This window comes from Macrobrachium nipponense, chromosome 27 (genome assembly GCF_015104395.2).
Source record: "Macrobrachium nipponense isolate FS-2020 chromosome 27, ASM1510439v2, whole genome shotgun sequence".
NCBI lineage: Eukaryota > Metazoa > Arthropoda > Malacostraca > Decapoda > Palaemonidae > Macrobrachium > Macrobrachium nipponense.
This window is the reverse complement of record NC_087216.1, coordinates 13,437,324-13,450,406: the sequence shown is the minus strand read 5'-3', so window position 1 is coordinate 13,450,406 and position 13,083 is coordinate 13,437,324. Positions and strand designations below refer to the sequence as shown.

General features: G+C 36.7%; 1 protein-coding gene across 1 annotated transcript in view; it reads left to right on the top strand.

Annotated features, from left to right (window-relative positions):
• LOC135200836 (small ribosomal subunit protein eS4-like) overlaps nt 1–13,083 on the top strand; it is a 59,161-nt gene that overhangs the window by 1,057 nt on the left and 45,021 nt on the right. The window lies entirely within an intron of this gene.

Sequence of the window (13,083 nt, the reverse complement as noted above, 5' to 3'; positions counted from 1 at the left end):
TAATATCACTGCTACATCTACAACACGTTCACTGTTGCAGCTTTTTTTTTTTTTTTTTTTTTAGTGGCACCAAGTGACTCAGCGGGCCAGTACATTACTTGAAAGCCCACTCAGAGATGACCTCAAGACTTGTACCTTCAAATTTCCATTCGAGGAAACATAACCTCAGACACTGGAGTACAAACTGCGGTCATGAGTTCACGGAGAGAAATGCAGCCAGAAAACCAGGCAAGTAAAAGAAGAGGCCATAGTAAGGAATATTTGCAATTGGCCACAAAAGAGAAAATATGATGTACGAGAGATTTAACCAATTGGTACGGTTGAGGAATTACTCCGTTTTAGAGTAATGAAAGAATTTTTGCAAGATACAGGATCTGACACGTAATAGGTGTCAATACTGACACAGCGACAAAGAATAATAATAAAATATAAATAAATAAATCAAAGTAAAATGAAAAGAGAATTACTACCTAACAGACAGTGTTTAGCCCTCCAAGGTTATTATTAAGTAAACTGGCTCGCTACAGAGAATATTAACCCCCAAATATGATTATCTCTGTGCTAGTATGAAATCGTGCATGTATATGAAAAGTAAATAAGATATTTTGATGTATATTTATATACATATGAATACATACATAGTGCATAAACACATATACGTATATATATGTTATATATATATATATATATATATATATATATATATATATAAATATATACACATGTATGTATGTATGTATGTATGTATGTATGTATGTATGTATGTATGTATGTATGTGCGCACGTGTATGTGTATTATGTGGGTTTGGGTGTATGTGTGTGTGGGAATATACGACAAAAAGTACAGAAACTTCCATCTTAGTGTCAAGGTTAGCCAATGCAAACTCTCGTTCAAAAGGGGAAAAAAAAACCTCTCGTGTCTCATTTTATGGTGTTTTTTTGTCCACCCCCCGCCCCCCCACTCCCGCCCTTTTACCAGGGCACCGCAAAAGGACTCCATATTCTTAATAGCCTTCCGATTCCAACATCCGTATGTGACAAGGTCAACCCAGGAAGTGAATTAATAACAATTTGTTTACGTAATTTGAAAGAACTATTGGGAGACACTTCGTCTATCTGTTCTTTGGTAATGATTCAAATGTGACAAAAGAAATTCTGGAAATATATATGTTTACAATGTAACAATCTACTTAAGTAACTTGACATAACTATTAATAGACAGATATCATCTTTCGTCCTTTAGAAATGATTTAGTGATTTAAAAAATTATGAAGCCCTTGGATATTAATGTTTAGCTTTGGGAGAAACATTAGAATTTATTGGATGTGCTATAATGTTTACGTAATTTGACGAAACTGCTAATACACAACGTCTTTCTATAATCTCTAAGTAATTTAAACGTTAAAAAAGATGGCGCTCTGAGACAGAAATATTTAGTTTTGGGGAAAATATTAGAATTTCAATGGTGTGGAGATAAATATTAATATTACGAGAAATTTTAGTTAGGAAATACTGTACAAATTACATGGCCCATGTCCGAAAAACTCGGAAATTGCTCCAAAATGAGTAACAAATACTGATATACTAAAAAAATACTGCCTCCCCCCCCTAAAAAAATAATCATTATAAAAGAACTCGTAAAACTTAGAAAAACAACACAGTATCTAAGAAATATTAAAAAAAATAAAACTGCAAAAGAAAAAAATCAATAAAACTTAGAAAAACAACACAGTATCAAAGAAATATTACAAAAATACAATTACAGAAGAAAAAATCAATAAAACTTAGAAAAACAACACAGTTTCAAGGAAATGTTACAAAAATACAATTACAAAAGGAAAAATCAATAAAACTTAGAAAAACAACAGAGTATCAACGAAATGTTACAAAAATACAATTACAAAAGGAAAAATCAATAAAACTTAGAAAAACATCACAGTATCAAAGAAATGTTACAAAAATAAAATTACGAAAGAAAAAATCAAGTTGCAAAGGACTCCTTGTCATTGAAAGTCAACGGCAGAGAATCCCTCCGTCAGAAGACTTTGTGTGGCTTGTCAAAGAGGCAGTTGCTCAGGAATAAATAGCTTCGGAAATCATCAACTTCCTGCCGTTCCCCTTGAGGTACCAACCGAGAAGAACATCTAAATTGATCCCAAAGTTAAATGTCAGGTATATATTTGGCTGGAGTACGGCGCATCTGTACGGATTTGGTACTGTTTGCTTACAGACACACGCCTGTCATACCAAAGCAATCTGAAGCTCCCTTTATGTTTGGGCCATCTCTCTAAAATTTTTCTATACCTTAAGCAACAAATATATAGTGTAATCGCTCTCTCTTCCTAACACCTTACTGCTGTTGAAAAATTTTAGCCGCCATACAGATTGCGGCATTATTAAAATAATTATAAGGACCATAAAACCTTTGAACACAGTCATACTAGATGTATACACAGGTCGTGTAGCATATCCTTAAAAACTAACCTCCGCTGACACCGCAGGTCTGATTGGCTTGATAGCACAAAGCACGATCTGGGAGCTTTCTCAGCTGACTAGCAACATAGACGAATATCCCCTGATTTTTCCACGATTTCCGACCTTCTGCCTCTAAACGACATATTTTTAGCACTTTGCAAATCCGCAATGATGACTAGTTACTCTTTTTAAAGAATTAAATCGAGTACTTGGATTAAATGGTAGTATTCCTTTCAACGAAGAATTTAATATTATCTCAGACGAGACCCACGAATCTTTGATGGCGCGTCAAACACTTGAACTTCACTTTGAACCTACGCTGATTTTCCCATACTTATTCCAATTACAAACACTTCTCTCAACACAAAGCGTCATAATCGATCATACTGCGCTTCCCTTGACGTTTAACTCTTTTCTTCTTTCATCCCCCCCCCCCCCCCCCCCCCTTCCCCCCCCCCCCCCCCCCCCCCCCTCTCTCTCTCTCTCTCTCTCTCTCTCTCTCTCTCTCTTTACCGTGACACTTCACAATAGGACGGCCAAGGTCAGCAAAGTGGTGCAGTAGACACGAAAGACGGCGTTTATTTATTCACTGAATTGCCATTTTACGCATTGATGCCTTTTTTTTAACAGGTGAAGAGTTACCTTCCAAGTTACACAACGTAGTATTCAGTACATAGCCAAAATAATGTTTATAAGCGACTGTATTTTTCAAGCTACAAAAAAAGGAAAAAAAAGTTTTAAAAAGCCTCCCTTTTTTAACCTTGTTTTATATTTTGAAAAATACATTCACTTACGTACACTATTGTGGCTTTTTACTTATTATTTCCGGTCACAGTATAGTGATGCACCATAAAAAAAAAAAAAAATTCTTTTTCATCTCACTGACGTTAGACCTTGCACGAGTTTAAAAGTCTATTAAAATGGGTAATTGCATATTAACATAAAATATAAACAAAATGATGAATTTCTTCTTCACGTAATTGTGCTTTCCGGTCATTAAGCAAAAATTTCTGCAATATCTTGCATTATCTCACGGTTTCAAGGTCAATTTTCTGTTAAAAATGTAGAAATTATTGCAATTCTCGCTTCGCCAAGGGCCCCCCGCACCCCCAACCCCGACTCACTGTTGAATTTATTTTGACGGCTTCTGTTAATAACATTCGTCGACTTTACAGCACATTTAAAAAGGAGAGATTTATGAGGAAGGATAAAGGATAAACATACTTTGATGAGCTTGATATGGAATCTCTTCCCAATCAACATGTACGCCATCTATTTGGACTACTGCAATCTACCCTAAAAGCAAAGTACTGGACTACTGTAATATCTACCCTAAAAGCAAGTACTGGACTACTGCAATATCTACCCTATTGCCATAAAAGCACAGTACTGGACTACCGCAATATCTACCCTAAAAGCAAAGTACTGGACTGCTGCAGAAACTACCCTATTGCCATAAAAGCACAGTACTTTGGCGACCCTTTTCCCTAACCAAGCATTGCTTTACTTACTGCTTCAGTTATCTCGCCTTTGTTTACATTTAAAACTTTCATAAAAGCAACACTGGACCAACTCAGTACAGTACAATGATACAAGTCCAAGTCTGGAATGAAATACGTTTAACATTGGCTGTTTTTTTTTTTTTTTTTTTTTTTTTTTTTTTTTTTTGCGAGTTCCATGAAATCCGTGCACAAAACAGTTCGTTCCCTTGGTTCCTTCATTGTACGTTGTACGAGTGGGTTACGTGTGCTCGCCTACCGATTTGGTAGCACCGAGTTCGCTCCCCGCTCCGCCAACAGAGGACTTTATCACTGGTGATTAGAAATTCATTTCTCGACATAATGTGGTTCGGATCCCACAATAAGCTGTAGGTCATATACTTGACTTAACAGCATTCAGTTGAATATTAGCGTTTTATATCCTGAAGTTGATCACTTCAAAGAGATCCAGTTTTTCCTTCGCATGGCGATGAAAGGGAATACAACATCGGGGCGTGATGCTGGAGAACTGTGCAGAAAAACTCGAAAAGCGAACATATCTTTCTATACAACTGTTTATCCATCAGCATCTACTCAAATATTCTCATTGTAAGAGAATTTACAAAACAAGACACTGTTCACTAGTCATACTTTTCAAGTTTCTACGGTAAAGGATAATTGAAATTCGGAATAATCACATAAGCCATTTCCATTTATATAATTAATTTTAAAAAAAAATAACATACATACAAGACAACGGTCATAGCCTAGTTCATATCTCAATTTGCCCACTGACACATACTATATATATATATATATATATATATATATATATATATATATATATATATATATATATATATAATGCATTCATATTTGTGTGTCCTTTCGATGCAAAACGAATACAAATACGACGAAGCATGAGAAGATAAAAAAAAAAAAAAGTCTTTCCAGACCGGTCTCATTTGCATGTTAAGCGTAGTAACACGACTGCAAGCACTGCCGTGAGATAGAAGATTAACCCCCCCACCCCCCGCCCCCAATAAAAAAAAAAAAGGATGCCAACTCCACCATCCGAAGATTATGGACATTTCTTCTTCTTCTTCTTCTTCTTCTTCTCTCTCTCTCTCTCTCTCTCTCTCTCTCTCTCTCTCTCAAGCTTGATGGAGGTGCAACAGGAAAACCTCGCAGCTACACTATGGATAAATTATTAGGAGAAGGTGGAAAGTAAAATGGAAGAGGTACAGTAAAAGGAATGAAAAGGGGTTGCAGGAAAGTAGCAAAAAGGCATTACAGAGTATGGTCTAAATATTGCCTATTAATGAATAAGGTTAAGTTAGACCTAGGGGTTGGTTCAGTTATTTTTCGAAGCCTACTTTCACTAGTAACACCTTCCATAAAAAGGCAGGACACTGGCCTAGGCCTATGTCACATCAAGTTCTTTCGACCGACTGACAGATGATCGTACGTATGGATGGGTAACCAACGATTTTATGACAGTTCGCCTGGGAAGGATCTCAGCTGCTCGGACCAAGAATATGGAATATAAAAGATGTATGAGCCTAATTAATTTCATCGTTAGACCTTGCAGTGCTACTTGTGAGTCCAATGTCCTGCCTTTTTTATGAAAGGTGTTACTACTGAAAGTGGGCTTCACGGCCTATTTCATGAATAACTGAACTAACCACTGGTCTAATTTAACTTTATTCATTAACATTGCATGTGAATATACACCTCTCTTTAATAGACAGTATTTAGATCATACTTTGTTATGCCTTTTTGGTTCTCAAGTGAATGACGCAGCAGCTATATAGTCTATGTAGCTCCAACTTCTTATCATGCAGCGGAGTTTCCATCGCTGCCATATTTATAGTGTTGCCACGATGAAGGCTAGGCGAGAAATGAGGGCAATGACCTCGAGTTGACTGACAGTTCTACTCTTTACATGTGGACGCTCATCCGTCAAACGGTCGGGGGTGAACTGGCAGGTAAACCTAAGGTGAGTTTTACACTGGTATTCACCGCTTGCTGCATACCTAAGTCTCATCACCAACTCCTCCCAAATTATTGTAAGCCCCACCTACTGGACTGCTAAGTAGGGTGAGTTAGTGGTGTGGCGTGAGTCTTGATGAGCAGTCCAGTAGGTGGGGCTAACAAGAATTTGGGAAGAGTTGGTGATGAGTTGGTGCAGCATGAGGTGAAGCCTAGTGTAAACTCACCTTAAGCGTGAATACCCAGCCTTACGCCTAAGGTGCAGCACATGAGGTGCACTGACGGCACTACAACCCAATGGGGACAAGTTTTTGAGAAAGGGGCACAGAACAGAAAGGGAGTTCCCACCCCTCCCTCTATGTTCATCGGTGCTCTCTCTCTCTCTCTCTCTCTCTAGAGATGGGAAGAGAAAGGGGCACAGAACAGAGAGGGAGGTCCCACCCCTCCCTCTATGTTCTTCGGTGCTCTCTCTTTCTCTAGAGAGAGTTGGGAAGAGAAGAAAGGGCACAGAATGGCAGGAGGGGTAACCCAACAAGCCTAAATAGCTGGAATTATAACCCTCTACTCCTTAATGACACGAAGGGTGATCCTCCAAGCCTTTATGACAATACGGGTAACCCTCCAAGCCTAAATGTTCGGAAGGCTAACACTCCAAGCCTTAATGACAAGAAGGGTAACCCTCCAAACCTTAATGGCGGGAAGGGTAACCCTTCAAGCCTTAATGCTATCGAGTGCAAACCTTCAAGCCTGATGGTACGAAGGATAACTTTCCAAGCCAAAATGACACGAAGAGTAACCCTTCAAGCCTTATACTATGGAGGGTAAATCTCGAAGAGATGGCAGCTGGAAGAGTGACCTTCCAAGTTCCAAACCTTCTAAGAAGTGGCAGTTAGAAGGAAAAAACCTTCCGAACCTCGGGAGCAGGAATTAAGGGTAGGTACCCAATTCTCAATGGTAGGTGAGGCACCTTTCAAAAACTTGTTGATAGGAAGGGCATAGCCCTCTGAGGCACCTTTCAATAACTTGTTGATAGCAAGGGTAGCATTACAAGGCTTGATGGTATAAGAGTATCCTACCCTCCCAAGTCTTAATGGTTGGTAGAGTAACACTGGACGTCTCCATGGTAGAAAGACCAACTCTCCAAGTCTCAATGGCAGGAAAGGTAACCTACCAAGGCTTAGCAGTGGGAATAGTAAATACCTTCCACCATCTTCCAACTGGGCTTTCATGAGAAGCAAAGTTGCACACCTGGACTATTAGTATTATTATTAAATTAATAAATCTAACAACCCTCCTGAATTTCAGGGAAACTGAAGAAAAGGGCAATTTAAGCAATATGTATGGTAAATAGTCCTTAGGATCAACCATCTTATTTCATCATGAACAAATTTATTTTCAAAGATTTGTTCCAGCACACCTCACGAGCTTATAAACATTTAAACACATTCAATTTACTTTCAAACAGCTGAGGTCAACAACCCGGGTCTCCCGACCTAATCTCGCAGTGGTTTAGCGAGAGACATCCCAGCGTCTCCCGAACCTAAAACCCTCCAAGTTTACAGCTTTCGAATCTGCCAGAATGGATATTCGTGCAAAGTTCATCCGGGTTGGGTTGAGCCCCCCACGGGTGAGCCTTAACAACGGTAATAATCCCACGGTCCACCTCGCATCCAGCAGAACAAGCAAGGGCTCGAGACGTATACGCAAGTTTTTACGCCCAGTTATCCAGGGAGTTCGAACTGGAAGGCCGAGCCTGACCTAGATAGAGTCCAATTGGCGGGAACGATATGGCTAGACACAGGAAAATGTTTAAACAACAAAGCTGTGAATGTAATCAGATACTTTTAACAAATCAATTTGCTCTGGAGTCATTATCACCTCTATTGACTCGATTGTCTTTTAAGATGAGATTGTTCAGAAGCAGAAGAGCAATACAACGGGAAATATTTTCGCCTCCGAATGGTATTCTTCGCCTAGTCTAAAACTACCGTCTGAAAGAAAGTTTACAATCCGATATCAGTCGTTACTGCCATTCTCATTATAAAAACTGCACAACTGAGGATGAAAAACCCGTAGGAGAAATATAAAGCCACAGCTCCTCGCAACAGTTTAACAGACCCTAACGAAAACCTTACCATAATAGACTATATATATACTTTGAATAGACCCTAACAAAAACCTTGCCTTAAGAAAAAGATGCAGTTCCCCTGCATCTTTTTCTTAAGGTTATTTTACAAGAAATCCTCTTTTAACTGTTTCCCACTTGACATGAACATTTCTAACGAGTATTGTTCTCTCATAACTTCTCATTTTCACTCAATAAAGATGAAAGTCATCCTTTTTTTAATATTTCGGAACAATCGAAGAATAAATCGGAAATATCATTACCCTCCACATGACTTTCCCGCCCAGCGCAACTAGTCAACGTACGATAATGCGCTGAATTTTCGACGCGTGTAGGTTGATGTTACACAATTTGCGCCATCCGGGTTAGTCCGCTGTTGCCTTTCCTGGAAGTCTTTTTAAAGGGACAATCACAAATCCTAGACGCATTTTCCGATGCGCTTTTTGTATATAAAGTAGAAGAGTACACGATTATACGAATAGTATACGAGATGAAGAAGCAGCAATGTGCACTGCAAAGTCAGAACTATATATGTTAGTATTCTCTATTGGCAACTGATGCGTCAATATTTGTCTTTCGTTTCTCGAATGTGAATTAGGATACGAACACAGGTTAGATGACCACAATTTTTGTGATAAAGCGATTATTTCCTAAAATTCAAAAGCAATGACGCAAAAAGCGAAACTTCAACCAATTTAATACGAAAATAAGCGATCAAGAACGGTTCGATATAACCCGACAAACGAGATTATTTCTATTGTTTCTTCTTATGATCTGATATTTTAATCAAGCAAATTAAAGGGTCATGCAGTATACCTTGCAATTTTTAACATTATATATATATATATATATATATATATATATATATATATATATATATATATATATGTGTATATATATATATATATATATATATATATATATATATATATATATATATATATATAAGTTAAAAATTGCAAGGTATATACATATATACATATATATTATATATATATATAATATATATATATATATATATATATAATGTTAAAAATTGCAAGGTATACTGCATGACCCTTTAATTTGCTTGATTAAAATATCAGATCATAAGAAGAAACAATAGAAATAATCTCGTTTGTCGGGTTATATCGAACGTTCTTGATCGCTTATTTTCGTATTAAATTGGTTGAAGTTTCGCTTTTTGCGTCATTGCTTTTGAATTTTAGGAAATAATCGCTTTATCACAAAAATTGTGGTCATCTAACCTGTGTTCGTATCCTAATTCACATTCGAGAAACGCAAGACAAATATTGACGCATCAGTTGCCGATAGAGAATACTAACATATATAGTTCTGACTTTGCAGTGCACATTGCTGCTTCTTCATCTCGTATACTATTCGTATAATCGTGTACTCTTCTACTTTATATACAAAAAGCGCATCGGAAAATGCGTCTAGGATTTGTGATTGTCCCTTTAAAAAGACTTCCAGGAAAGGCAACAGCGGACTAACCCGGATGGCGCAAATTGTGTAACATCAACCTACACGCGTCGAAAATTCAGCGCATTATCGTACACACACACACCACACACATATATATATATATATATATATATATATATATATATATATATATGTATATATATTATATATATATATCTATACATATATATTACCTATATATACATATATATATAATATTTATAAATATCATCACTTATATACTATACGTACATAACTACCTAAAAATACCTATAGCTATCCAAACAGGCGTGGCCACAACCAGATATAAATCAATTAGGGGAAGGACATAAAGACTTGCTAAAAGGGTCAATTCATTCATTACATTTTCGAGGGCTGTACAAAATAGATAACATATATTACAATAAAGCTAAGGATTTAAAATCTAAAAATGAAAGTTGCACAATGATTACAAACTTAAAATATTAAAAGGGACAACTTTAAAAAAAACACAAAACGTAAAATAAACAGGACAAAAAACTCTTAAAGTAAAAAAAAATAAAAAAAAAAATAAAAAATATTAAAAAGTTAAGCAAAGCTCGACCAACCTATTCAGCGGCAATGTCAAGACTGGAGATAAAAAATAGAAACTAAGAGAGGTGCAGTGTGCCAGCAAAGGTTTGGCTGTTCAACAAGGGGAAGAGTCGTTTGATCATTAACGATTCTAAAATTGTCAAATCGTGGCTGTTGGAAGCTCGTCCTACAACTTTATAGTTCTTATTTTCAATGGAGGTTTTACATATTTTAGAATGATCTCTAATATTAGAAAACTCTGGGTTTGCAATTTTGCTGCCTGTCCTATAGCTCACTCCACGATGTGAATCTATGCGTACCTTCAGAAGCCTCCTGGTGGATCCAATATAAGTTCGTAAATTACATTTAGGACAATTATAGCTATGCACACACCCGGAGGACATGTACAGCCTTTGAAAATGTAATGAAGACATTATGAAACGTCGGGAATAAATTGACCCTTTTAGTAAGTCTTTATGTCCTCCTCCTCATTGATATATATATGTATATATATATATATATATTATATATATATATATATATATATATATATGTATATATGAATAACTTGATCACGAAGTATATAAAATGTGATGCTATGTATAAATAAAGGTTTATTGCCACGAAGGAAAAAATGAAAAAGCGAGATAGCCGAGTACTTTCGGTCCTATTCGGACCCTTTACTGAGGCAAAGGGTCCGAATAGGACCGAAAGTACTCGGCTATCTCGCTTTTTCATTTTTTCCTTCGTGGCAAAAAACCTTTATATATATATATATATATATATATATATATATATATATATATATATATTCGATTTGTCAAAAAAAAATTCAGATTAAATATTAACAAGTCTAACTGAATACACATAATCGATAACAATGTAAATAAAAGCCAACTGTGAAACACTCTGGTTAAAAACAAATAAAAAATCACCGAGCGCCCTCTGCATTCACATTCTCAAAAGGCAAGGTAGTACATGACAAACCAACTTTTATCAGAAGTTTAAGCGAAGATGCGATGCATTAATACTCTTTAATCTATTTATTAAGTTATTTATTAATAAGTGAGCTCTCTTCTTTTTGCTTACTCGAGAAGTAAGCCTATAAACTACTTTTTGTTGTGGTTGGGGGTAGGAAAGGTCTAAGGACAACCTAAAAAGGTCTGAAATAGGTGTTTTGCATTGAGTTAAACATACAAGAATTTTAGGATAGGATATTTATGATTTACTGATTAGAATGAAAACCTAAAAAAATGAGTAGTATGTACGTTACACAGTACAGAAAATAATTTCCTATAAAATATAGCGCATCTATTTAAATTTTCGTTGGTGAAACAACGCTCTATTGAGCCATAGATTTTAGAATGTTTTAATCTACGTTACGTTAGGAATATAATGTTTACAACTTACGTGAGAAGGAAAAATGTTGCATGTGTTCCGAGTAAGCTGGAGGTCGGATCACGCCTTGTATTTCTCTTTACTTCCCCTCACCTCTCTCTAATGAACACCATATTCTTTGGAAGCATGAATTTCAAGTCAATGGCCCCTTTGGGCTTGTTCCATATGAATAGGTTTCATCAGTGAATAATAATAATAATAATAATAATAATAATAATAATAATAATAATAATAATAATAATAATAATAATAATCTTCGTCAGTATGGTCCAACATTCCCACGGATGTCGTTTTCTTCTAACAAACCAGTTTATCATTAAAAGGAACAGAAAACGAAGCCCGCCACCACGTCTTCACGATAAACGCTGCAAAAATAACCCGGTTGCGTTTTCAAATTAAAATCTTTCCTTTGTTCTTTTTGTTTTATATCCTTGGCTGGGAAAACACACCACACGCTATACGTATACATGCCTCCCTTAATATACTTGACGCCTCTGTTAGCTTATCTCTTAACCGCCGCACGTTGCGTGGAAATTAAACAAGTTTTATGTTCCGCGTCTCTCTCCGGAGCTGTTCCGTTCCTTGGACACGAAACCCTCAACACGTAAAGGCAGTAAATCCCAGCGTGTGGCTCGTCTCGCGAACAAAGGAAGTTCGGACTGTTCGTACAAAATGACGAGATAACCCCGCATTTTAAAAGGATGTCTTAATAACCGCGAATGCATAGCGTACAACTTTTGTGCCCACAATCCAAATACATACAGAATACAAAGTAACTCCCTCTATCTCTCTCTCTCTCTCTAATCCTCTCTCTCTCTCTCTCTCTATCTCTCTCTCTCTCTCTCATAAGAATAGAGAAACTTTACGATAAATCGATAAAAATACGATAAATGTGATACCGAGACTGTAAGGTGCTTTCAGATGAAAATGAAGCTTGCAGAGTTGACAGAGGTCAGATATTACGCAGGCGCACTTTTAAGTCTAAGTAGGGAAAGAGGAATTGACGGTGTGTGTAATGGGTGGTAATTTTCTTGATGGTAGTGAAGAGAAGTTGCAGAAAAGGTGATAGAAATGAGAATGTTGGTAAAAGCTAAAACTGAAAAACGAATGTTGTCAAGAAAATGCTTTGAGGGTAAATTTAAGACCAGGAAGATGATGGAGTGATGATTACTGATGTGAAACAGGGAAAAGATGAAAGTCATCAGTTCATGTAGGTATTTGCAGTAAATATAAAGACCTGGGAAGGGATAAGAAGGTGATGACTCCTACGACAGGATAAAAAAATGTAAAAGGTTTAAAAGAGAAGTCCACGTTAGCAGGCCGAATATACAAAAGGAGTGTTTTGGTTAATGTTATGGGTGTGACATCTTCATGATGAATGCAAATGCAAGAAAAATAACGGGTGACCGAGTGGCATATGGGGAGTAAATCGCTTTGGAAAGGGTGTGGCGAGGGAATATCAATTAAGTCATTTGCGACTAAGATGTAATGAAAAGGTTAGCATAGATTTAAAGACATTCATTGACATGTTTTGGTCACACAGACAGTGAATGAAACACCACCGATTAATGAAAAGAGAGTATACAGCAGAAGCGTTAG